We start from the raw sequence: 27393 nt of genomic DNA on the forward strand, positions 1-27393 counted from the left end.
CTTGAATGTGGCACCTTACACCGCTCTGCCATTCCGGCAGCCTCCAGACCAAGCCTCTGGAAGCTGACTGCCACCTCGCGAAACAGGGAGAGTTCACACTGTTCTCTACTGGACATTTAAGTATGTGCCCAGAGACAGGTTGAGAGGACAGATGCATGTATGTACCAGAGTGAGCTCCAGAGAGACTGATGGGGACATAAGACTGGGGTAGAGCGAGAGATGGAGAAAGAGAAAGGTGCCTGTGTCGAGTCAGCAGCAGAGAAAATGAAACAAAGGGGCCTCCTGGGATAACCACACACTACTTCCTCACAAAGAACACACAGAGGATGTGTGAAATGACAGAGGCACAGTAGCCCGGCTAGCTCAGTCGGTAGAGCATGAGACTCTTAATCTCAGGGTCATGTGTTCGAGACCCATGTTGGGCGTGATGCTTTTTAAAGGCTTATCCATTTTCGGGTTTAACATTAACTCTCACCTTTTTCAGATATTTCGCTGAGGCTTAAAACTATACACACAAACATAATGCAGTTTGCCTCACGATTCCCACAGGACTCCACAAACGCAGCACTTCCCACCCTGGGAGGCGCCGCTGTTAGCGGTCCTAGGCCGAGCCTTTCCTGCGCCCTTTTCTAGCCTGAGCCGCCCGTGCTTACAGCGACCTCGGAGTCCGCTCCGGTCCGTCCTGTCTCCCCCCCATCCTTTCAAAAAGAGGAGTTTAAGGTCTCAACCCCGCCGGTGTTATGATTAAAGTAGGTATGAAACTACTTTATGTCAGCAGCGGGAATTGATCACGGGACTGGGGAAGATACTGCTCTTGAATGTGGCGCCTTACACCGCTCGTAAATTCCGGCAGCCTCCCGAACACGGCTCTGGAGGCTGACTGCCACCTCGCGAAACAGGGAGAGTTCACACTGTTCTCTACTGGACATTCAAGTATGTGCCCAGAGACAGGTTAAGAGGACAGATGCATGTATGTACCAGAGTGAGCTCCAGAGAGACTGATGGGGACATAAGACTGGGGTAGAGCGAGAGATGGAGAACGAGAAAGGTGCCTGTGTCGAGTCAGCAGCAGAGAAAATGAAACAAAGGGGCCTCTTGGGATAACCACTCACTACTACCTCACAAAGAACACACAGAGGTTGTGTGAAATACCATAGGCACAGCAGCCCGGCTAGCTCAGTCGGTAGAGCATGAGACTCTTAATTTCAGGGTCGTGGGTTCGAGCCCCACGTTGGGTGTAAAGCTTTTTAAAGGCTTCACCATTTTCGGGTTTAACATTAACTCTCACCTTTTTCAGATATTTCGCTGAGGCTTAAAACGACACACACACACACATCCTGCAGTTTGCCTCACGATTCCCAGAGGACTCCACACAACGCAGCACTTCCCACCCTGGGAGGCGCCGCTGGGAGCGGTCCTAGGCCGAGCCTTTCCTGCGCCCTTTCCTAGCCTGAGCCGCCCGTGCTTACAGCGAGCTCGGAGTCCGCTCCGGTCCGTCCTGTCTCCCCCCCATCCTTTCAAAAAGAGGAGTTTAAGGTCTCAACACCGCTGGTGTTATGATTAAAGTAGGTATGAAAACTACTTTATGTCGGCAGCGGGAATTGATTACGGGACTGTGGAAGATACTGCTCTTGAATGTGGCGCCTTACACCGCTCAGAAATTCCGGCAGCCTCCCGAACACGGCTCTGGAGGCTGACTGCCACCTCGCGAAACAGGGAGAGTTCATACTGTTCTCTACTGGACATTTAAGTATGTGCCCAGAGACAGGTTGAGAGGACAGATGCATGTATGTACCAGAGTGAGCTCCAGAGAGACTGATGGGGACATAAGACTGGGGTAGAGCGAGAGATGGAGAAAGAGAAAGGTGCCTGTGTCGAGTCAGCAGCAGAGAAAATGAAACAAAGGGGCCTCCTGGGATAACCACACACTACTTCCTCACAAAGAACACACAGAGGGTGTGTGAAATGACATAGGCACAGCAGCCCGGCTAGCTTAGTTGGTAGAGCATGAGACTCTTAATCTCAGGGTCGTGGGTTTGAGCCTCATGTTCGGCGTGATGCTTTTTAAAGGCTTCTCCATTTTCGGGTTTAACATTAACTCTCACCTTTTTCAGATATTTCGCTGAGGTATAAAACTACACAAACACACATCCTGCAGTTTCCCTCACGAATCCCACAGGACTCCACACAACGCAGCACTTCCCGTCCTGGGAGGCGCCGCTGCGAGCGGTCCTAGGCGGAGCCTTTCCTGCACCCTTTCCTAGCCTGAGCCACCCGTGCTTACAGTGAGGTCGGAGTCCGCTCCGGTCCGTCCTGTCCCCACCCCATCCTTTCAAAAAGAGGAGTTTAAGGTCTCATCCCCGCTGGTGTTATGATTAAAGTAGGTATGAAAACTACTTTATGTCAGCAGCAGGATTTGTTCACAGGACTGGGGAAGATACTCCTCTTGAATGTGGCACCTTACACCGCTCGGCCATTCCGGCAGCCTCCGGAACATGGCTCTGGAAGCTGACTGCCACCTCGCGAAAGAGGGAGAGTTCACACTGTTCTCTACTGGACATTTAAGTATGTGCCCAGAGACAGGTTGAGAGGACAGATGCATGTATTTACCAGAGTGAGCTCCAGAGAGACTGATGGGGACATAAGACTGGGGTAGAGCGAGAGATGGCGAAAGAGAAAGGTGCCCGTGTCGAGTCAGCAGCAGAGAAAATGAAACAAAGGGGCCTCCTGGGATAACCACACACTACTTCCTCACAAAGAACACAGAGAGGGTGTGTGAAATGACATAGGCATAGCAGCCTGGCTAGCTCAGTCGGTAGAGCATGAGCCTCTTAATCTCAGGGTCGTGGGTTCGAGCCCCACGTTGAGTGTGATGCTTTTTAAAGGCTTCTCCATTTTCGGGTTTAACATTAACTCTCACCTTTTTCAGATATTTCGCTGAGGCTTAAAACGACACACACACACACACACACACACACACACACACACACACACATCCTGCCGTTTGCCTCACGATTCCCACAGGACTCCACACAACGCAGCACTTCCCGCCCTGGGAGGCGCCGCTGGGAGCGGTTCTAGGCCCAGCCTTTCCTGCGCCCTTTCCTAACCTGAGCTGCCCGTGCTTACAGCGAGCTCGGAGTCCGCTCCGGTCCGTCCTGTCCCCCCCCATCCTTTCAAAAAGAGGAGTTTAAGGTCTCATCCCCGCTGGTGTTATGATTAAAGTAGGTATGAAAACTACCTTACGTCGGCAGCGGGATTTGATTACGGGACTGGGGACAATACTGCTCTAGAATGTGGCACCTTACACCGCTCGGCCATTCGGGCAGCCTCCGGAACACGGCTGTGGAGGCTGACTGCCACCTCGCAAAACAGGGAGAGTTCACACTGTTCTCTGCTGGACATTTAAGTATGTGCCCAGAGACAGGTTGAGACGACAGATGCATGTATGTACCAGAGTGAGCTCCAGAGAGACTGATGGGGACATAAGACTGGAGTAGAGCGAGAGATGGAGAAAGAGAAAGGTGCCTGTATCGAGTCAGCAGCAAAGAAAATGAAACCAAGGGGCCTCCTGAGATAACCACACACTACTTCCTCACAAAGAACACACAGAGGATGTGTGAAATGACATAGGCACAGCAGCCCGGATAGCTCAGTCGGTAGAGCATGAGACTCTTAATCTCAGGGTCGTGGGTTCGAGCCTCACGTTGGGTGTGATGATTTTTAAAGGCTTCTCCATTTTCGGGTTTAACATTAACTCTCACCTTTTTCAGATATATTTCGCTGAGGCTTAAAACTACACACACACACACACATCCTGCAGTTTGCCTCACGATTCCCACAGGACTCCACACAACGCAGCACTTCCCGCCCTTGGAGGCGCCGCTGGGAGCGGTCCTAGGCCGAGCCTTTCCTGCGCCCTTTCCTAGCCTGAGCCGCCCGTGCTTACAGCGAGCTCAGAGTCCGCTCCGGTCCGTCCTGTCCCCCCCATCCTTTAAAAAAGAGGAGTTTAAGGTCTCATCCCCGCTGGTGTTATGATTAAAGTAGGTATGAAAACTACTTTATGTCAGCAGCGGGATTTGATCACAGGACTGGGGAAGATACTCCTCTTGAATGTGGCACCTTACACCGCTCGCCCATTCCAGCAGCCTCCGGAACATGGCTCTGGAAGCTGACTGCCACCTCGCGAAACAGGGAGAGTTCACACTGTTCTCTACTGGACATTTAAGTATGTGCCCAGAGACAGGTTGAGAGGACAGGTGCATGTATGTACCAGAGTGAGCTCCAGAGAGACTGATGGGGACATAAGACAAGAGTAGAGCGAGAGATGGAGAAAGAGAAAGGTGCCTTTGTCGAGTCAGCAGCAGAGAAAATGAAACAAAGGGGCCTCCTGGGATAACCACACACTACTTCCTCACAAAGAACACACAGAGGGTGTGTGAAATAACATAGGCACAGCAGCCTGGCTAGCTCAGTTGGTAGAGCATGAGACTCTTAATCTCAGGGTTGTGGGTTCGAGCCCCACGTTGTGGGTGATACTTTTTAAAGGCTTCTCCATTTTCGGGTTTAACATTAACTCTCACCTTTTTCATATATATTTTGCTGAAGCTTAAAACTACACACACACACACATCCTGCAGTTTGCCTCACGATTCCCACAGGACTCCACACAACGCAGCACTTCCCGCCCCGGGAGGCGCCGCTGGGAGCGGTCCTAGGCCGAGCCTTTCCTGCGCCCATTCCTAGCCTGAGCCGCCCGTGCTTACAGCGAGCTCGGTGTCCGCTCCGGTCCGTCCTGTCCCCCCCATCCTTTCAAAAAGAGGAGTTTAAGGTCTAATCCCCGCTGGTGTTATAATTAAAGTAGGTATGAAAACTAATTTATGTCAGTAGCGGGATTTGATCATGGTACTGGGGAAGATACTGCTCTTGAATGTTGCGCCTTACATATCTCGGCCATTCCGGCAGCATACGGAACACGGCTCTGGAGGCTGACTGCCACCTCGCGAAACAGGGAGAGTTCACACTGTTCTCTACTGGACATTTAAGTATGTGCCCAGAGACAGGTTGAGAGGACAGATGCATGTATGTACCAGAGTGAGCTCCAGAGAGACTGATGGGGACATAAGACTGGGGAGGAGCGAGAGATGTAGAAAGAGAAAGGTGCCTGTGTCGAGTCAGCAGCAGAGAAAATGAAACAAAGGGGCCTCCTGGGATAACCACACACTACTTCCTCACAAAGAACACACAGAGGGTGTGTGAAATGACATAGGCACACCAGCCCGGCTAGCTCAGTCGGTAGAGCATGAGACTCTGAAGCTCAGGGTCGTGGGTTTCAGCCCCCCATTGGGCGTGATGCTTTTTAAAGGCTTCACCATTTTCGGGTTTAACATTAACTCTCACCTTTTTCAGATATTTTGCTGAGGCTTAAAACTACACACACACACACATGCTGCCGTTTGCCTCACGATTCCCACAGGACTCCACACAATGCAGCACTTCCCGCCCTGGGAGGCGCCGCTGGGAGCGGTCCTAGGCCGAGACTTTCCTGCGCCCTTTCCTAGCCTGAGCCGCCCGTGCTTACAGCGAGCTCGGAGTCCGCTCCGGTCCGTCCTGTCCCCCCCCATCCTTTCAAAAAGAGGAGTTTAAGGTCTCATCCCCGCTGGTGTTATGATTAAAGTAGGTATGAAAACTACTTTATGTCGGCAGCGGGATTTGATCACAGAACTGGGGAAGATACTGCTCTAGAATGTGACACCTTACACCGCTCTGCCATTCCGGCAGCCCCCGGAGCAAGCCTCTGGAAGCTGACTGCCACCTTGCGAAACAGGGAGAGTTCACACTGTTCTCTACTGGACATTTAAGTATGTGCCCAGAGACAGGTTGAGAGGACAGATGCATGTATGTACCAGAGTGAGCTCCAGAGAGACTGATGGGGACATAAGACTGGGGTAGAGCGAGAGATGGAGAAAGAGAAAGGTGCCTGTGTCGAGTCAGCAGCAGAGAAAATGAAACAAAGGGGCCTCCTGGGATAACCACACACTACTTCCTCACAAAGAACACACAGAGGATGTGTGAAATGACATAGGCACAGCAACCCGGCTAGCTCAGTCGGTAGAGCATGAGACTCTTAATCTCAGGGTCATGTGTTCGAGCCCCATGTTGGGCATGATGCTTTTTAAAGGCTTCTCCATTTTCGGGTTTAACATTAACTCTCACCTTTTTCAGATATTTTGCTGAGGCATAAAACTACACAAACACACATCCTGCAGTTTGCCTCACGATTCCCACAGGACTCCACACAACGCAGCACTTCCCACCCTGGGAGGCGCCGCTGGGAGCGGTCCTAGGCCGAGCCTTTCCTGCTCCCTTTCCTAGCCTGAGCCACCCGTGCTTACAGCGAGCTCGGTGTCCGCTCCGGTCCGTCCTGTCTCCCCCCCATCCTTTCAAAAAGAGGAGTTTAAGGTCTCAACCCCGCCGGTGTTATGATTAAAGTAGGTATGAAACTACTTTATGTCAGCAGCGGGAATTGATCACGGGACTGGGGAAGATACTGCTCTTGAATGTGGCACCTTACACCGCTCGGAAATTCCGGCAGCCTCCCGAACACAGCTCTGGAGGCTGACTGCCACCTCGCGAAACAGGGAGAGTTCACACTGTTCTCTACTGGACATTCAAGTATGTGCCCAGAGACAGGTTAAGAGGACAGATGCATGTATGTACCAGAGTGAGCTCCAGAGAGACTGATGGGGACATAAGACTGGGGTAGAGCGAGAGATGGAGAAAGAGAAAGGTGCCTGTGTCGAGTCAGCAGCAGAGAAAATGAAACAAAGGGGCCTCTTGGGATAACCACACACTACTTCCTCACAAAGAACACACAAGGGTTGTGTGAAATACCATCGGCACAGCAGCCCGGCTAGCTCAGTCGGTAGAGCATGAGACTTTTAATTTCAGGGTCGTGGGTTCGAGCCCCACGTTAGGTGTGATGCTTTTTAAAGGCTTCACCATTTTCGGGTTTAACATTAACTCTCACCTTTTTCAGATATATTTTGCTGAGGCTTAAAACTACACACACACACACACATCCTGCCGTTTGCCTCACGATTCCCACAGGACTCCACACAACGCAGCACTTCCCACCCTGGGAGGCGCCGCTGTGAGCGGTCCTAGGCCCAGCCTTTCCTGCGCCCTTTCCTAACCTGAGCTGCCCGTGCTTACATCGAGCTCGGAGTCCGCTCCGGTCCGTCCTGTCCCCCCCCATCCTTTCAAAAAGAGGAGTTTAAGGTCTCATCCCCGCTGGTGTTATGATTAAAGTAGGTATGAAAACTACCTTATGTCGGCAGCGGGATTTGATTACGGGACTGGGGACGATACTGCTCTAGAATGTGGCACCTTACACCGCTCGGCCTTTCGGGCAGCCTCCGGAACATGGCTCTGGAGGCTGACTGCCACCTCGCAAAACAGGGAGAGTTCACACTGTTCTCTACTGGACATTTAAGTATGTGCCCAGAGACAGGTTGAGACGACAGATGCATGTATGTACCAGAGTGAGCTCCAGAGAGACTGATGGGGACATAAGACTGGAGTAGAGCGAGAGATGGAGAAAGAGAAAGGTGCCTGTATCGAGTCAGCAGCAAAGAAAATGAAACCAAGGGGCCTCCTGGGATAACCACACACTACTTCCTCACAAAGAACACACAGAGGGTGTGTGAAATGACATAGGCACAGCAGCCCGGCTAGCTCATTCGGTAGAGCATGAGACTCTTAATCTCAGGGTCGTGGGTTTGAGCCTCACGTTGGCCGTGATGATTTTTAAAGGCTTCTCCATTTTCGGGTTTAACATTAACTCTCACCTTTTTCAGATATATTTCGCTGAGGCTTAAAACTACACACACACACACACACATCCTGCAGTTTGCCTCACGATTCCCACAGGACTCCACACAACGCACCACTTCCCAACCTGGGAGGCGCCGCTGGGAGCGGTCCTAGGCGGAGCCTTTCCTGCGCCCTTTCCTAGCCTGAGCCGCCTGTGCTTACAGCGAGCTCGGAGTCCGCTCCGGTCCGTCCTGTCCCCCCCCATCCTTTCAAAAAGAGGAGTTTAAGGTCTCATCCCCGCTGGTGTTATGATTAAAGTAGGTATGAAAACTACTTTACGTCAGCAGCGGGATTTGATCACGGGACTGGGGATGATACTGCTCTAAAATGGGGCACCTTACACCGCTCGGCCATTCCGGCAGCCTGCGGAACACGGCTCTGGAGGTTGACTGCCACCTCGCAAAACAGGGAGAGTTCACACTGTTCTCTACTGGACATTTAAGTATGTGCCCAGAGACAGGTTGAGAGGCGAAATGCATGTATGTACCAGAGTGAGCTCCAGAGAGACTGATGGGGACATAAGACTGGGTTAGAGCGAGAGATGGAGAAAGAGAAAGGTGCCTGTGTCGAGTCAGCAGCAGAAAAAATTAAACAAAGGGGCCTCCTGGGATAACCACACACTACTTCCTCACAAAGAACACACAGAGGATGTGTGAAACGATATAGGCACAGCAGCCCGGCTAGCTCAGTCGGTAGAGCATGAGACTCTTAGTCTCAGGGTCGTGGGTTCGAGCCCCACGTTGGGCTTGATGCTTTTTAAAGGCTTATCCATTTTCGGGTTTAACATTAACTCTCACCTTTTTCAGATATTTCGCTGAGGCTTAAAACTACACACACACACACATCCTGCAGTTTGCCTCACGATTCCCACAGCACTCCACACAACGCAGCACTTCCCACCCTGGGAGGCGCCGCTGGGAGCGGTCCTAGGCCGAGCCTTTCCTACGCCCTTTCCTAGCCTGAGCCGCCCGTGCTTACAGCGAGCTCGGAGTCCGCTCCGGTCCGTCCTGTCTCCCCCCCATCCTTTCAAAAAGAGGAGTTTAAGGTCTCAACCCCGCTGGTGTTATGATTAAAGTAGGTATGAAAACTACTTTATGTCGGCAGCGGGAATTGATTAGGGGACTGGGGAAGATACTGCTCTTGAATGTGGCGCCTTACACCGCTCGGAAATTCCGGCAGCCTCCCGAACACGGCTCTGGAGGCTGACTGCCACCTCGCGAAACAGGGAGAGTTCACACTGTTCTCTACTGGACATTCAAGTATGTGCCCAGAGACAGGTTGAGAGGACAGATGCATGTATGTACCAGAGTGAGCTCCAGAGAGACTGATGGGGACATAAGACTGGGGTAGAGCGAGAGATGGAGAAAGAGAAAGATGCCTGTGTCGAGTCAGCAGCAGAGAAAATGAAACAAAGGGGCCTCCTGGGATAACCACACATTACTTCCTCACAAAGAACACACAGAGGGTGTGTGAAATGACATAGGCACAGCACCCTGACTAGCTCAGTCGGTAGAGCATGAGACTCTTAATCTCAGGGTCGTTGTTTCAAGCCCCAAGTTGGGCGTGATGCTTTTTAAAGGCTTATCCATTTTCGGGTTTAACATTAACTCTCACCTTTTTCAGATATTTCGCTGAGGTATAAAACTACACAAACACACATCCTGCAGTTTGCCTCACGAATCCCACAGGACTCCACACAACGCAGCACTTCCAGCCCTGGGAGGCGCCGCTGGGAGCGGTCCTAGGCGGAGCCTTTCCTGCGCCCTTTCCTAGCCTGAGCCACCCGTGCTTACAGTGAGGTCGGAGTCTGCTCCGGTCCGTCCTGTCCCCCCCCATCCTTTCAAAAAGAGGAGTTTAAGGTCTCATCCCCGCTGGTGTTATGATTAAAGTAGGTATGAAAACTACCTTATGTCAGCAGTGGGATTTGATCACGGGACTGGGGCGATACTGCTCTAGAATGTGGCACCTTACACCGCTCGGCCATTCGGGCAGCCTCCGGAACACGGCTCTGGAGGCTGACTGCCACCTCGCAAAACAGAGAGAGTTCACACTGTTCTCTACTGGACATTTAAGTATGTGCCCAGAGACAGGTTGAGACGACAGATGCATGTATGTACCAGAGTGAGCTCCAGAGAGACTGATGGGGACATAAGACTGGAGTAGAGCGAGAGATGGAGAAAGAGAAATGTGCCTGTATCGAGTCAGCAGCAGAGAAAATGAAACCAAGGGGCCTCCTGGGATAACCACACACTACTTCCTCACCAAGAATACACAGAGGGTGTGTGAAATGACATAGGCACAGAAGCCCGGCTAGCTCAGTTGGTAGAGCATGAGTCTCTTAATCTCAGGGTCGTGGGTGCGAGCCCCACGTTCGGCGTGATGCTTTTTAAAGGCTTCTCCATTTTTGGGTTTAACATTAACTCTCACCTTTTTCAGATATATTTCGCTGAGGCTTAAAACTACACACACACACACACACACATCCTGCAGTTTGCCTCAAGATTCCCACAGGACTCCACACAACGTAGCACTTCCCGCCCTGGGAGGCGCCGCTGGGAGCGGTCCTAGGCCGAGCCTTTCCTGCGCCCTTTCCTAGCCTGAGCCGCCCGTACTTACAGCGAGCTCGGAGTCCGCTCCGGTCTGTCCTGTCCCCCCCAATCCTTTAAAAAAGAGGAGTTTAGGGTCTCACCCCCGCTGGTGTTATGATTAAAGTAGGTATGAAAACTACTTTATGTCAGCAGCGGGATTTGATCACGGGACTGGGGAAAATATTCCTCTTGAATGTGGCACCTTACACCGCTCAGCCATTCCGGCAGCCTCTAGAACATGGCTCTGGAAGCTGACTACCACCTCGCGAAACAGGGAGAGTTCACACTGTTCTCTGCTGGACATTTAAGTATGTGCTCAGAGACAGGTTGAGACGACAGATGCATGTATGTACCAGAGTGAGCTCCAGAGAGACTGATGGGGACATAAGACTGGGGTAGAGCGAGAGATGGAGAAAGAGAAAGGTGCCTGTGTCGAGTCAGCAGCAGAGAAAATGAAACAAAGGGGCCTCCTGGGATAACCACACACTACTTCCTCACAAAGAACACACAGAGGGTGTGTGAAATGACATAGGCACAGCAGCCCGGCTAGCTCAGTCGGTAGAGCATGAGACTCTTAATCTCAGGGTTGTGGGTTTGCGCCCCGCGTTGGGCGTGATGCTTTTTAAAGGCTTCTCCATTTTCGGGTTTAACATTAACTCTCACCTTTTTCAGATATTTCGCTGTCGCTTAAAATGACACACACACACACACATCCTGCCGTTTGCCTCACGATTCCCAAATGACTCCACACAAAGCAGCACTTCCAGCCCTGGGAGGCGCCACTGCAAGCGAGCCTAGGCCCAGCCTTTCCTGCGCCCTTTCCTAGCCTGAGCCGCCCGTGCTTACAGCGAGCTCGGAGTCCGCTCCGGTCCGTCCTGTCCCCCCCCATCCTTTCAAAAAGAGGAGTTTAAGGTCTCATCCCCGCTGGTGTTATGATTAAAGTAGGTATGAAAACTAATTTATGTCGGCAGCGGGAATTGATTACGGGACTGGGGAAGATACTGCTCTTGAATGTGGCACCTTACACCGCTCGGAAATTCCGGCAGCCTCCTGAACACGGCTCTGGAGGCTGACTGCCACTTCGCGAAACAGGGAGAGTTCACACTGTTCTCTACTGGACATTTAAGTATGTGCCCAGAGACAGGTTGAGACGACAGATGCATGTATGTACCAGACTGAGCTCCAGAGAGACTGATGGGGAAATAAGACTGGAGTAGAGCGAGAGATGGAGAAAGACAAAGGTGCCTGTGTCGAATCAGCAGCAGAGAAAATGAAACAAAGGGGCCTCCTGGGATAACCACACACTACTTCCTCACAAAGAACACACAGAGGGTGTGTGAAATGACATAGGCACAGCAGCCTGGCTAGCTCAGTCGATAGAGCATGAGACTCCTAATCTCAGGGTTGTGGGCTCGAGCCCCACGTTGGGGGTGATGCTTTTTAAAGGCTTCTCCATTTTCGGGTTTAACATTAACTCTCACCTTTTTCAGATATTTCGCTGAGGCTTAAAACTACACACACACACATCCTGCAGTTTGCCTCACGATTCCCACAGGACTCTACACAACGCAGCACTTCCCGCCCTGGGAGGCGCCGCTGGGAGCGCTCCTAGGCCGAGCCTTTCCTGCGCAATTTCCTAGCCTGAGCCGCCCGTGCTTACAGCGAGCTCGGAGTCCGCTCTGGTCCGTCCTGTCCCCCCCATCCTTTCAAAAAGAGGAGTTTAAGGTCTCATCCCCGCTGGTGTTATGATTAAAGTAGGTATGAAAACTATTTTTTGTCGGCAGCGGGATTTGATCACCGGACTGGGGAAGATACTGCTCTTTATGTGGCACCTTACACTGCTCGGCCATTCTGTCAGCCTCCAGAACACGCCTCTGGAGGCTGACTGCCACCTCGCGAAACAGCGAGAGTTCACACTGTTCTCTACTGGACATTTAAGTATGTGCCCAGAGACAGGTTGAGAGGACAGAGGCATGTATGTACCAGAGTGAGCTCCAGAGAGACTGATGGGGACATAAGACTGGGGTAGAGCGAGAGATGGAGAAAGAGAAAGGTGCCTGTGTCGAGTCAGCAGCAGAGAAAATTAAACAAAGGGGCCTCCTGGGATAACCACACACTACTTCCTCACAAAGAACAGACAGAGGGTGTGTGAAATGACAGAGGCACAGCAGCTGGCTAGCTCAGTTGGTAGAACATAAGACTCTTAATCTCATGGTCGTCGGTTTGAGCCCCATGTTGGGTGTGATGCTTTTTAAAGGCTTCTCCATTTTCGGGTTTAACATTAACTCTCACCTTTTTCAGATATTTTGCTGAGGCTTAAAACTACACACACACACATCCTGCAGTTTGCCTCACAATTCCCACAGGACTCCACACAACGCAGCACTTCCCGCCCTGGGAGGCGCAGCTGGGAGCAGTCCTAGGCCGAGCCTTTCCTGCGCCCTTTCCTAGCCTGAGCTGCCCGTGCTTACAGCGAGGTCGGAGTCCGCTCCGGTCCGTCCTGTCCCTCCCCCCCCATCCTTTAAAAAAGAGGAGTTTAAAGTCTCATCCCTGCTGGTGTTATGATTAAAGTAGGTATGAACACTGCTTTATGTCGGCAGCGGGATTTGATTACAGGACTGTGTAAGATACTGCTCTTGCATGTGGCACCTTACACCGCTCAGCCATTCCGGCAGCCTCCGGAACACGCCTCTGGAGGCTGACTACCACCTCGCGAAACAGGGAGAGTTCACACTGTTCTCTACTGGACATTTAAGTATGTGCCCAGAGACAGGTTGAGAGGACAGATGCATATATGTACCAGAGTGAGCTCCAGAGAGACTGATGGGGACATAAGACTGGGGTAGAGCGAGAGATGGAGAAAGAGAAAGGTGCCTGTGTCGAGTCAGCAGCAGAGAAAATTAAACAAAGAGGCCTCCTGGGATAACCATACACTACTTCCTCACAAAGAACACACAGAGGGTGTGTGAAATGACAAAGGTACAGCAGCCCGGCTAGCTCAGTCAGTAGAGCATGAGACTCTTAGTCGCAGGGTCGTGGGTTCGAGCCCCACATTGGGAGTGATGCTTTTTAAAGGCTTCTCCATTTTCGGGTTGAACATTAACTCTCACCTTTTTCAGATATTTCGCTGAGGCTTGAAACTACACACACACACATCCTGCAGTTTGCCTCACGATTCCCACAGGACTCCACACAACACAGCACTTCCCGCCCTGGGAGGCGCCGCTGGGAGCGGTCCTAGGCTGAGCCTTTCCTGCACCCTTTCCTAGCCTGAGCCGCCCGTGCTTACAGCGAGCTCGCAGTCCGCTCCGGTCCGTCCTGTCCCCCCCCATCCTTTCAAAAAGAAGAGTTTAAGGTCTCATCCCCGCTGGTGTTATGATTAAAGTAGGTATGAAAACTACTTTATGTCAGCAGCGGGATTTGATCACGGGATTGGGGAAGATACTGCTCTTGAATGTGGCACCTTACAGCGCTCGGCCATTCCGGCAGCCTCCGGAACGCGGCTCTGGAGGCTGACTGCCACCTCGCGAAACAGGGAGAGTTCACACTGTTCTCTACTGGACATTTAAGTATGTGCCCAGAGACAGGTTGAGAGGAAAGATGCATGTATTTACCAGAGTGAGCTCCAGAGAGACTGATGGGGACATAAGACTGGGGTAGAGCGAGAGATGGCGAAAGAGAAAGGTGCCTGTGTCGAGTCAACAGCAGAGACAATGAAACAAAGGGGCCTTCTGGGATAACCACACACTACTTCCTCACAAAGAACACACAGAGGGTGTGTGAAATGACACATGCACAGCAGCCTGGCTAGCTCAGTCGGTAGAGCATGAGCCTCTTAATCTCAGGGTCGTGGCTTCGAGCCCGACGTTGGGCATGATACTTTTTAAAGGCTTCTCCATTTTCGGGTTTAACATTAACTCTCACCTTTTTCAGATATTTCGCTGAGGCTTAAAACGACACACACACACACACACACACATCCTGCCGTTTGCCTCACGATTCCCACAGGACTCCACACAACGCAGCACTTCCCGCCCTGGGAGGCGCCGCTGGGAGCGGTCCTAGGCCCAGCCTTTCCTGCGCCCTTTCCTAACCTGAGCTGCCCGTGCTTACAGCGAGCTCGGAGTCCGCTCCGGTCTGTCCTGTCCCCCCCATCCTTTCAAAAAGAGGAGTTTAAGGTCTCATCCCCGCTGGTGTTATGATTAAAGTAGGTATGAAAACTACCTTATGTCGGCAGTGGGATTTGATCACAGGACTGGGGACGATACTGCTCTAAAATGTGGCACCTTACACCGCTCGGCCATTCAGGAAGCCTCCTGAACACGGCTCTGGAGGCTGACTGCCACTTCGCGAAACAGGGAGAGTTCACACTGTTCTCTACTGGACATTTAAGTATGTGCCCAGAGACAGGTTGAGACGACAGATGCATGTATGTACCAGACTGAGCTCCAGAGAGACTGATGGGGAAATAAGACTGGAGTAGAGCGAGAGATGGAGAAAGAGAAAGGTGCCTGTGTCGAGTCAGCAGCAGAGAAAATGAAACAAAGGGGCCTCCTGGGATAACCACACACTACTTCCTCACAAAGAACACACAGAGGGTGTGTGAAATGACATAGGCACAGCAGCCTGGCTAGCTCAGTCGGTAGAGCATGAGACTCTTAATCTCAAGGGCGTGGGTTCGAGCCCCACGTTGTGTGTGATGCTTTTTAAAGGCTTCTCCATTTTCGGGTTTAACATTAACTCTCACCTTTTTCAGATATATTTAGCTGAGTCTTAAAACTACAAACACACACATCCTGCAGTTTGCCTCATGATTCCCACAGGACTCCACACAACGCAGCACTTCCCGCCCTGGGAGGCGCCACTGGGAGCGGTCCTAGGCCGAGCCTTTCCTGCGCCCTTTCCTAGCCTGAGCTGCCTGTGCTTACAGCGAGCTGGGAGTCTGCTCCGGTCCGTCCTGTCCCCACCATCCTTTCAAAAAGAGGAGTTAAGGTCTCATCCCCGCTGGTGTTATGATTAAAGTAGGTATGAAAACTACTTTATGTCGGCAGCACGATTTGATCACCGGACTGGGGAAGATACTGCTCTTGAATGTGGTGCCTTACACCGCTCAGCCATTTCGGCAGCCTTCAGAACACAGCTCTGGAGGCTGACTGCCACCTTGCAAAACAGGGAGAGTTCACACTGTTCTCTACTGGACATTTAAGTATGTGCCCAGAGACAGGTTGAGAGGAGAGATGCATGTATGTACCAGAATGAGCTCCAGAGAGACTGATGGGGACATGAGACTGGGGTAGAGCGAGAGATGGAGAAAGAGAAAGGTGCCTGTGTCTACTCAGCAGCAGAGAAAATGAAACAAAGGGGCCTCCTGGGATAACCACACACTACTTCCTCACAAAGAACACACATAGGGTGTGTGAAATGACATAGGCGCAGCAACCCGGCTAGCTAGGTCGGTAGAGCATGAGACTTTTAATCTCAGGGTCGTGGGTTAGAGCCCCATGTTGGGCGTGATGCTTTTTAAAGGCTTCTCCATTTTCGGGTTTAACATTAACTCTCACCTTTTTCAGCTATTTCGCTGAGGCTTAAAACTACACACACAAACATCCTGCAGTTTGCCACACAATTCCCACAGGACTCCACACAACGCAGAACTTCCCGCCCTGGGAGGCGCCGCTGGGAGCGGTCCTAGGTCGAGCCTTTCCTGCGCCCTTTCCTAGCCTGAGCCGCCCGTGCCTACAGCGAGCTCGGAGTCCGCTCCGGTCCGTCCTGTCCCCCCCCATCCTTTCAAAAAGAGGAGTTTAAGGTCTCATCCCCTCTGGTGTTATGATTAAAGTAGGTATGAAAACTACTTTATGTTGGCAGCAGGATTGGATCACCGGACTGGGGAAGATACTGCTCTTAAATGTGGCGCCTTACACCGCTCGGCCATTCTGGCAGCCTCTGGAACACCGCTCTGGAAGCTGACTGCCACCTCGCGAAACAGGGAGAGTTCACACTGTTCTCTACTGGACATTTAAGTGTGTGCCCAGAGACAGGTTGAGAGGACAGATGCATGTATGTACCAGAGTGAGCTCCAGATAGACTGATGGGGACATAAGACTGGGGTAGAGCGAGAGATGGAGAAAGAGAAAGGTGCCTGTGTCGAGTCAGCAGCAGAGAAAATGAAACAAAGGGGCCTCCTCGGATAACCACACACTAGTTCCTCACAAAGAACACACAGAGGGTGTGTGAAACAACAGGCACAGCAGCCGGGCTAGCTCAGTCGGTAGAGCACGAGACTCTGAATCTCAGGGTCGTGGGTTTGAGCCCCACGTTGGGTGTGATGCTTTTTAAAGGCTTATCCATTTTCGGGTTTAACATTAACTCTCACCTTTTTCAGATATTTCGCTGAGGCTTAAAACTACACACACACACATCCTGCAGTTTCCCTCACAATTGCCACAGGAATCCACACAACGCAGCACCTCACGCCCTGGGAGGCGCTGCTGGAGCGGTCCTAGGCCGAGCCTTTCCTGCGCCCTTTCCTAGCCTGAGCCGCCCATGCTTACAGCGAGCTCGGAGTACGCTCCGGTCCGTCCTGTCTCTCCCCCATCCTTTCAAAAAGAGGAGTTTAAGGTCTCATCCCCGCTGGTGTTATGTTTAAAGTAGGTATGAAAACTACTTTATATCGGCAGCAGGATTTGATCACGGGACTGGGGAAGACACTGCTCTTGAATGTGGCACCTTACACCGCTCGGCCATTCCGGCAGCCTCCGGAACATGGCTCTGGAGGCTAACTGCCACCTTGCGAAACAGGGAGAGTTCACACTGTTCTCTACTGGACATTTAAGTATGTGCCCAGAGTCAGGTTGAGAGGACAGATGCATGTATGTACCAAAGTGAGCTCCAGAGAGACTGATGGGGACATAAGACTGGGGTAGAGCGAGAGATGGAGAAAGAGAAAGGTGCCTGTGTCGAGTCAGCAGCAGAGAAAATGAAACAAAGGGGCCTCCTGGGATAACCACACACTACTTCCTCACAAAGAACACACAAAGGGTGTGTGAAATGACATAGACCCAGCAGCCCAGCTAGCTCAGTCTGTAGAGCATGAGACTCTTAATCTCAGGGTTGTGAGTTTGAGCCCCAAGATGGGCGTGATGCTTTTTAAAGGCTTCCCTATTTTCGGGTTTAACATTAACTCTCACCTTTTTCCGATATATCGCTGAGGCTTAAAACTACACACACACACACACTTCCTGCCGTTTGCCTCACGATTCCTACAGGACTCCACACAACGCAGCACCTCCCGCCCTGGGAGGCGCCGCTTGGAGCGGTCCTAGGCCGAGCCTTTCCTGCACCCTTTCCTAGCCTGAGCCGCCCGTGCTTACAGCGAGCTCAGAGTCCGCTCCGGTCCGTCCTGTCCCACCATCCTTTCAAAAAGAGGAGTTTAAGGTCTCTTCCCCGCTGGTGTTATGATTAAAGTAGATATGAAAACTACTTTATGTCGCCAGCAGGATTTGATCACGGGACTGGGGAAAACACTGCATTTGAATGGGGTGCCTTACACTGCGCGGCCATTCCGGCAGCCTACGGAACACACCTCTGGAGGATGACTGCCACCACGCAAAACAGGGAGAGTTCACACTGTTCTCTACTGGACATTTAAGTATGTGCCCAGAGACAGGTTGAGAGGACAGATGCATGTATGTACCAGAGTGAGCTCCAGAGAGACTGATGGGGACATAAGACTGGGGTAGAGCGAGAGATGTAGCAAGAGAAAGGTGCCTGTGTCGAGTCAGCAGCAGAGAAAATGAAACAAAGGGGCCTCCTGGGATAACCACACACTACTTCCTCACAAAGAACACACAGAGGGTGTGTGAAATGACATAGGCACAGCAGCGTGGCTAGTTCAGTCGGTAGAGCTTGAGACTCTTAATCTCAGGGTCGTGGGTTTGAGCCCCATGTTGGGTGTAATGCTTTTTAAAGGCTTCTCCATTTTCGGGTTTAACATTAACTCTCACCTTTTTCAGATATTTCGCTGAGGCTTAAAACTACACACACACACATCCTGCAGTTTGCCTCACGATTCCCACAGGACTCCACACAACGCAGCACTTCCCGCCCTGGGAGGCGCCGCTGGGAGCGGTCTAGGCCGAGCCTTTCCTGCGCCCTTTCCTAGCCTGAGCCGCCCGTGCTTACAGCGAGCTCGGAGTCCGCTCTGGTCCGTCCTGTCCCCCCCACCATCCTTTCAAAAAGAGCAATTTAAGGTCTCATCCCGCTGGTGTTATTATTAAAGTAGGTATGAAAACTACTTTATGTCGGCAGTAGGATTTGATCACGGGACTGAGGAAAATACTGCTCTTGAATGTGGCACCTTACACCGCTCGGCCATTCCGGCAGCCTCTGGAGCATGACTCTGGAGGCTAACTGCCACCTTGCGAAACAGAGAGAATTCACACTGTTCTCTACTGGACATTTAAGTATGTGCCCAGAGACACGTTGAGAGGACAGATGCATGTATGTACCAGAGTGAGCTCCAGGGAGACTGATGGGGACATAAGACTGGGGTAGAGCGAGAGATGGAGAAAGAGAAAGGTGCCTGTGTCGAGTCAGCAGCAGAGAAAATGAAACAAAGGGGCCTCCTGGGATAACCACACACTACTTCCTCACAAAGAACACACAAAGGGTGTGTGAAATGACATAGACACAGCAGCCCAGCTAGCTCAGTCTGTAGAGCATGAGACTCTTAATCTCAGGGTCGTGGGTTTGAGCCCCAAGATGGGCGTGATGCTTTTTAAAGGCTTCTCCATTTTCGGGTTTAACATTAACTCTCACCTTTTTCCGATATATCGCTGAGGCTTAAAACTACACACACACACACACTTCCTGACGTTTGCCTCACGATTCCTACAGGACTCCACACAACGCAGCACCTCCCGCCCTGGGAGGCGCCGCTTGGAGCGGTCCTAGGCCGAGCCTTTCCTGCACCCTTTCCTAGCCTGAGCCGCCCGTGCTTACAGCGAGCTCGGAGTCCGCTCCGGTCCGTCCTGTCTCCCCATCCTTTCAAAAAGAGGAGTTTAAGGTCTCTTCCCCGCTGGTGTTATGATTAAAGTAGATATGAAAACTACTTTATGTCGCCAGCAGGATTGGATCACGGGACTGGGGAAAACACTGCATTTGAATGGGGTGCCTTACACCGCTCGGCCATTCCGGCAGCCTACGGAACACACCTCTGGAGGATGACTGCCACCACGCAAAACAGGGAGAGTTCACACTGTTCTCTACTGGACATTTAAGTATGTGCCCAGAGACAGGTTGAGAGGACAGATGCATGTATGTACCAGAGTGAGCTCCAGAGAGACTGATGGGGACATAAGACTGGGGTAGAGCGAGAGATGTAGCAAGAGAAAGGTGCCTGTGTCGAGTCAGCAGCAGAGAAAATGAAACAAAGGGGCCTCCTGGGATAACCACACTACTTCCTCACAAAGAACACACAGAGGGTGTGTGAAATGACATAGGCACAGCAGCGTGGCTAGTTCAGTCGGTAGAGCATGAGACTCTTAATCTCAGGGTCGTGGGTTTGAGCCCCATGTTGGGCGTAATGCTTTTTAAAGGCTTCTCCATTTTCGGGTTTAACATTAACTCTCACCTTTTTCAGATATTTCGCTGAGGCTTAAAACTACACACACACACATCCTGCAGTTTGCCTCACGATTCCCACAGGACTCCACACAACGCAGCACTTCCCGCCCTGGGAGGCGCCGCTGGGAGCGGTCTAGGCCGAGCCTTTCCTGCGCCCTTTCCTAGCCTGAGCCGCCCGTGCTTACAGCGAGCTCGGAGTCCGCTCTGGTCCGTCCTGTCCCCCCCACCATCCTTTCAAAAAGAGCAGTTTAAGGTCTCATCCCGCTGGTGTTATGATTAAAGTAGGTATGAAAACTACTTTATGTCGGCAGCAGGATTTGATCACGGGACTGGGGAAGATACTGCTCTTGAATGTGGCGCCTTACACCGCTCGGCCATTCCGGTAGCCTCCGGAACACGGCCCTGGAGCCTGACTGCCACCTCGCAAAACAGGGAGAGTTCACTCTGTTCTCTACTGGACATTTAAGTATGTGCCCAGAGACAGGTTGAGAGGACAGATGCATGTATGTACCAGAGTGAGCTCCAGAGAGACTGATGGGGACATAAGACTGGGGTAGAGCGAGAGATGGAGAAAGAGAAAGGTGCCTGTGTCGAGTCAGCAGCAGAGAAAATGAAACAAAGGGGCCTCCTGGGATAACCACACACTACTTCCTCACAAAGAACACACAGAGGGTGTGTGAAATGACATAGGCACAGCAGACCGGCTAGCTCAGTCTGTAGAGCATGAGACTCTCAATCTCAGGGTCGTGGGCTCAAGCCCCACGTTGGGCGTGATGCTTTTAAAGGCTTCTCCATTTTCGGGTTGAACATTAACTCTCACCTTTTTCAGATATTTCGCTGAGACGTAAAACTACACACACACACACATCCTGCAGTTTGCCTCATGATTCCCACAGGACTCCACACAACACAGCACTTCCCGCCCTGGGAGGCGCCTCTGGGAGCGGTGCTAGGCCGAGCCTTTCCCGCGCCCTTTCCTAGCCTGAGCCGCCCGTGCTTACAGCGAGCTCGAAGTCTGCTCCGGTCCGTCCTGTCGCCCCCCCATCCTTTCAAAAAGAGGAGTTTAAGGTCTCATTCCCGCTGGTGTTATGATTAAAGTAGGTATGAAATCTACTTTATGTCAACAGCAGGACTTAATCAGAGGACGGGGGAAGATACTGCTCTTGAATGTGGCACCTTACACCGCTCGGCCATTCCGGCAGCCTCCGGAACATGGCTCTGGAGGCTGACTGCCACCTCGCAAAACAGGGAGAGTTCACACTGTTCTCTACTGGACATTTAAGTATGTGCCCAGAGACAGGTTGAGAGGACAGATGCATGTATGTACCAGAGTGAGCTCCAGAGAGACTGATGGGGACAATAGACTGGGGTAGACCGAGTGATGTAGAAAGAGAAAGGTGCCTGTGTCGATTCAGCAGCAGAGAAAATGAAACAAACGGGCCTCCTGGGATAACCACACTCTACTTCCTCACAAAGAACACACAGAGGGTGTGTGAAATGACATAGGCACAGCAGCCCGGCTAGCTCAGTCGGTAGAGCATGAGACTCTTAATCCTAGGGTCGTGGGTTTGAGTCCCATGTTGGGCATGATGCTTTTTAAAGGCTTCTCCATTTTCGCGTTTAACATTAACTCTCACCTTTTTCAGATATTTCACTGAGGCTTAAAACTACACACACACACATCATGCAGTTTGCCTCACGATTCCCACAGGACTCCACACAACGCAGCACTTCCCGCCCTGGGAGGCGCAGCTGGGAGCAGTCCTAGGCCGAGCCTTTCCTGCGCCCTTTCCTAGCCTGAGCCGCCCGTGCTTACAGCGAGGTCGGAGTCCGCTCCGGTCCGTCCTGTCCCTCCCCCCCCATCCTTTCAAAAAGAGGAGTTTAAGGTCTCATCCCCGCTGGTGTTATGATTAAAGTAGGTATGAACACTGCTTTATGTCAGCAGCGGGATTTGATTACAGGACTGGGTAAGATACTGCTCTTGCATGTGGCGCCTTACACCGCTCAGCCATTCCGGCAGCCTCCGGAACATGGCTCTGGAGGCTGACTGCCACCTCGCAAAACAGGGAGAGTTCACACTGTTCTCTACTGGACATTTAAGTATGTGCCCAGAGACAGGTTGAGAGGACAGATGCATGTATGTACCAGAGTGAGCTCCAGAGAGACTGATGGGGACAATAGACTGGGGTAGACCGAGTGATGTAGAAAGAGAAAGGTGCCTGTGTCGATTCAGCAGCAGAGAAAATGAAACAAACGGGCCTCCTGGGATAACCACACTCTACTTCCTCACAAAGAACACACAGAGGGTGTGTGAAATGACATAGGCACAGCAGCCCGGCTAGCTCAGTCGGTAGAGCATGAGACTCTTAATCCTAGGGTCGTGGGTTTGAGTCCCATGTTGGGCATGATGCTTTTTAAAGGCTTCTCCATTTTCGGGGTTAACATTAACTCTCACCTTATTCAGATATTTCGGTGAGGCTTAAAACTACACACACACACACATCCTGCAGTTTTCCTCACGATTCCCACAGGACTCCACACAACGCAGCACTTCCCGCCCTTTGAGGCGCCGCTGGGAGCGGTCCTAGGCCGAGCCTTTCCTGCACCCTTTCCTAGCCTGAGCCGCCCGTGCTTACAGCGAGCTCGGAGTCCGCTCCGGTCCGTCCTGTCCCCCACCCATCCTTTCAAAATGAGGAATTTAAAGTCTCATCCCCGCTGGTGTTATGATTAAAGTAGGTATGAAAACTACATTATGTCAGCAACAGGATTTGATCGCAGGACTGGGGAAGATACTGCTCTTGAATGTGGCGCCTTACACCGCTCGGCCATTCCGGCAGCCTCCGAAACACGCCTCTGGAGGCTGACTGCCACCTCACGAAACAGGGAGAGTTCACACTGTTCTCTACTGGACATTTAAGTATGTGCCCAGAGACAGATTGAGAGGACAGATGTATGTATGTACCAGAGTGAGCTCAAGAGAGACTGATGGGGACATAAGACTGGGGTAGAGCGAGAGATGGAGAAAGAGAAAGGTGCCTGTGTCGAGTCAGCAGCAGAGAAAATGAAACAAAGGGGCCTCCTGGGATAACCACACACTACTTCCTCACAAAGAACACACAGAGGGTGTGTGAAATGACACAGGCACAGCAGTCCGGCTAGCTCAGTCAGTAGAGCATGAGACTCTTAATCTCAGGGTTGTGGGTTCGAGCTCCATGTTGGGTGTGATGCTTTTTAAAGGCTTCTCCATTTTCGGGTTTAACATTAACTCTCACCTTTTTCAGATATTTCGCTGCGGCTTAAAACTACACACACACACACACATCCTGCAGTTTGCCTCACGATTCGCACAGGACTCCACGCAGCGCAGCACTTCCCGCCCTGGGCGGCGCCGCTGGGAGCGGTCCGAGGCCGAGCCTTTCCTGCGACCTTTCCTAGCCTGAGCTGCCCGTGCTTACAGCGAGCTCGGAGTCTGCTCCGGTCCGTCCTGTCCCCCCCCCCATCCTTTCAAAAAGAGGAGTTTAAATTCTCATCCCCGCTGGTGTTATGATTAAAGTAGGTATGAAAACTACTTTATGTCAGCAGCGGGATTTGATCACAGGACTGGGGAAGATACTGCTCTTGAATGTGGCACCTTACACCGCTCAGCCATTCCGGCAGCCTGTGCAACAGGGCTTTGGAGGCTGACTGCCACCTCGCGAAACAGGGAGAGTTCACACTGTTCTCTACTGGACATTTAAGTATGTGCCCAGAGACAGGTTGAGAGGACAGATGCATGTATGTACCAGAGTGAGCTCTAGAGAGACTAATGGGGACATAAGACTGGGGTAGAGCGAGAGATGGAGAAAGAGAAAGGTGCCTGTGTCGAGTCAGCAGCAGAGAAAATGAAACAAAGGGGCCTCCTGGGATAACCACACACTACTTCCTCACAAAGAACACACAGAGGGTGAGTGAAATGACTTCGGCACAGCAGCCCGGCTAGCTCAGTCGGTAGAGCATGAGACTCTTAATCTCAGGGTCGTGGTTTCGAGCCTCATGTTGGGCGTGATGCTTTTTAAAGGCTTCTCCATTTTCGGGTTCAACATTAACTCTCACCTTTTTCAGATATTTAGCTGAGGCTTAAAACTACACACACACACATCCTGCAGTTTGCCTCACGATTCCCACAGGACTCCACACAACGCAGCACTTCCCGCCCTGGGAGGCTTTGCTGGGAGCGGTCCTAGGCCGAGCCTTTCCTGCGCTCTTTCCTAGCCTGAGCCGCCCGTGCTTACAGCGAGCTCGGAGTCTGCTCCGGTCCGTCCTGTCCCCCCCATCCTTTCAAAAAGAGGAGTTTAAGATCTCATCACCACTGGTGTTATGATTAATGTAGGTATGAAAACTACTTTATGTCGGCAGAGGTATTTGATAACGGAACTGGAGAAGATACTGCTCTTGAATGTGGCACCTTACACCGCTCGGCCATTCCGGCATCCTCCCGAACACGGCTCTGGAGGCTGACTGCCACCTCGCGAAACAGAGAGAGTTCACACTGTTCTCTACTGGACATTTAAGTATGTGCCCAGAGACAGGTTGAGAGGACAGATGCATGTATGTACCAGAGTGAGCTCCAGAGAGACTGATGGGGACATAAGACTGGGGTAGAGCGAGAGATGGAGAAAGACAAAGGTGCCTGTGTCGAATCAGCAGCAGAGAAAATGAAACAAAGGGGCCTCCTGGGATAACCACACACTACTTCCTCACAAAGAACACACAAAGGGTGTGTGAAATGACATAGGCACAGCAGCCTGGCTATCTCAGTCGGTAGAGCATGAGACTCCTAATCTCAGGGTTGTGGGCTCGAGCCCCACGTTGGGTGTGATGCTTTTTAAAGGCTTCTCCATTTTCGGGTTTAACATTAACTCTCACCTTTTTCAGATATTTCGCTGAGGCTTAAAACTACACACACACACATCCTGCAGTTTGCCTCACGATTCCCACAGGACTCCACACAACGCAGCACTTCCCGCCCTGGGAGGCGCCGCTGGGAGCGGTCCTAGGCCGAGCCTTTCCTGCGCCCTTTCCTAGCCTGAGCCGCCCGTGCTTACAGCGAGCTCGGAGTACGCTCCGGTCCGTCCTGTCCCACCCCCCCATCCTTTCAAAAAGAGGAGTTTAAGGTCTCATCCCCGCTGGTGTTATGATTAAAGTAGGTATGAAAACTACTTTATGTCGGCAGCGGGATTTGATCACAGACTTTGGCAAGATACTGCTCTTGAATGTGGCCTCTTACAGCGCTCGGCCATTCCGGCCGCCTCTGGAGCACAGCTCTGGAGGCTGACTGCCACCTCGCGAAACAGGGAGAGTTCTCACTGTTCTCTACTGGACATTTAAGTATGTACCCAGAGACAGGTTAAGATGACAGATGCATGTATGTACCAGAGTGAGCTCCAGAGAGACTGATGGGGCATAGGACTGGGGTAGAGCGAGAGATGGAGAAAGAGAAAGGTGCCTGTGTCGAATCAGCAGCAGAGAAAATTAAACAAAGGGGCCTCCTGGGATAACCACACACTACTTCCTCACAAAGAACACACAGAGGGTGTGTCAAATGACATAGGCACAGCAGCCTGGCTAGCTCAGTTGGTAGAGCATGAGCCTCTTAATCTCAGGGTTGTGGGCTCGAGCCCCACGTTGGGCGTGATGCTTTTTAAAGGCTTCTCCATTTTCGGGTTTAACATTAACTCTCACCTTTTTCAGATATTTCGCTGAGTCTTAAAACTACACACACACACATCCTGCAGTTTGCCTCACGATTCCCACAGGACTCCACACAACGCAGAAATTCCTGCCCTGGGAGGCGTCGCTGGGAGCGGTCCTAGGCCGAGCCTTTCCTGCGCCCTTTCTTAGCCTGAGCCGCCCGTGCTTACAGCGAGCTCGGAGTACGCTCCGGTCCGTCCTGTCCCCCCCCCCACATCCTTTCAAAAAGAGGAGTTTAAGGTCTCATCCCCGCTGGTGTTATGATTAAAGTAGGTATGAAAACTACTTTATGTCGGCAGTAGGATTTAATCACAGGACTGGGGAAGATACTGCTCTTGAATGTGGCGCCTTACACCGCTCAGCCATTCCGGCAGCCTCCGGAACACAGCTCTGGAGGCTGACTCCCACCTTGCGAAACAGGGAGAGTTCACACTGTCCTCTACTGGACATTTAAGTATGTGCCCAGAGACAGGTTGAGAGGACAGATGCATTTATGTACCAGAGTGAGCTCCAGAGAGACTGATGGGGACATAAGACTGGGGTAGAGCGAGAGATGTAGAAAGAGAAAGGTGCCTGTGTCGAGTCAGCAGCAGAGAAAATGAAACAAAGGGGCCTCCTGGGATAACCACACACTACTTCCTCACAAAGAACACACAGAGGGTGTGTGAAATGACATAGGCACAGCACCCCGGCTAGCTCAGTCGATAGAGCATGACACTCTTAATCTCAGGGTTGTAGGTTCGAGACCCACGTTGGGCGTGATGCTTTTTAAAGGCTTCTCCATTTTCGGTTTTAACATTAACTCTCACCTTTTTCAGATATTTCGCTGAGGCTTAAAACTACACACACACACACATCCTGCAGTTTGCCTCACGATTCCCACAGGACTCCACACAACGCAGCACTTCCCGCCCTGGGAAGCGCCGCTGGGAGCGGTCCTAGGCCGAGCCTTTCCTGCGCCCTTTCCTAGCCTGAGCTACCAGTGCTTACAGCAAGCTCGGAGTCCGCTCCGGTCCGTCCTGTCCCTCCCCATCCTTTCAAAAAGAGGAGTTTAAAGTCTCATCCCCGCTGGTGTTATGATTAAAGTAGGTATGAAAACTTCTTAATGTCAGCAGCGGGATTTGATCACGGGACTGGGGAAGATACTGCTCTTGAATGTGGCGCCTTTACACCGCTCGGCCATTCCGGCAGCCTCCGGAGCACAGCTCCGGAGGCTGACTGCCACCTGGGGAAACAGGGAGAGTTCACACTGTTCTCTACTGGTCATTTAAGTATGTGCCCAGAGACAGGTTGAGAGGACAGATGCATGTATGTACCCGAGTGAGCTCCAGAGAGACTGATGGGGACATAAGACTGGGGTAGAGCGAGAGATGGAGAAAGACAAAGGTGCCTGTGTCGAATCAGCAGCAGAGAAAATGAAACAAAGGGGCCTCCTGGGATAACCACACACTACTTCCTCACAAAGAACACACAGAGGGTGTGTGAAATGACATAGGCACAGCAGCCTGGCTAGCTCAGTCGATAGAGCATGAGACTCCTAATCTCAGGGTTGTGGGCTCGAGCCCCACGTTGGGGG

The 27393-nt window shown here is 51.8% G+C and overlaps 7 non-coding genes across 7 annotated transcripts; all 7 read left to right on the forward strand.

Annotated features, from left to right (window-relative positions):
- The first annotated feature begins 6907 nt into the window (after window positions 1-6907).
- On the forward strand, window positions 6908-6980 carry TRNAK-UUU (transfer RNA lysine (anticodon UUU)). The gene has a single exon. It is a non-coding gene; the product is annotated as a tRNA-Lys (tRNA).
- Window positions 6981-11821: 4841 nt separating this feature from the next.
- Window positions 11822-11894, forward strand: TRNAR-CCU (transfer RNA arginine (anticodon CCU)). The gene has a single exon. It is a non-coding gene; the product is annotated as a tRNA-Arg (tRNA).
- A 4007-nt stretch (window positions 11895-15901) lies between these two features.
- TRNAK-UUU (transfer RNA lysine (anticodon UUU)) lies at window positions 15902-15974 on the forward strand. The gene has a single exon. It is a non-coding gene; the product is annotated as a tRNA-Lys (tRNA).
- Window positions 15975-16713: 739 nt separating this feature from the next.
- TRNAQ-CUG (transfer RNA glutamine (anticodon CUG)) lies at window positions 16714-16786 on the forward strand. The gene has a single exon. It is a non-coding gene; the product is annotated as a tRNA-Gln (tRNA).
- Window positions 16787-20785: 3999 nt separating this feature from the next.
- Window positions 20786-20858, forward strand: TRNAE-CUC (transfer RNA glutamic acid (anticodon CUC)). Its single transcript has one exon. It is a non-coding gene; the product is annotated as a tRNA-Glu (tRNA).
- A 4011-nt stretch (window positions 20859-24869) lies between these two features.
- Window positions 24870-24942, forward strand: TRNAR-CCU (transfer RNA arginine (anticodon CCU)). Its single transcript has one exon. It is a non-coding gene; the product is annotated as a tRNA-Arg (tRNA).
- Window positions 24943-27320: 2378 nt separating this feature from the next.
- Window positions 27321-27393, forward strand: TRNAR-CCU (transfer RNA arginine (anticodon CCU)). The gene has a single exon. It is a non-coding gene; the product is annotated as a tRNA-Arg (tRNA).

This window comes from Pleurodeles waltl, chromosome 6, assembly GCF_031143425.1.
Source record: "Pleurodeles waltl isolate 20211129_DDA chromosome 6, aPleWal1.hap1.20221129, whole genome shotgun sequence".
Lineage (NCBI taxonomy): Eukaryota > Metazoa > Chordata > Amphibia > Caudata > Salamandridae > Pleurodeles > Pleurodeles waltl.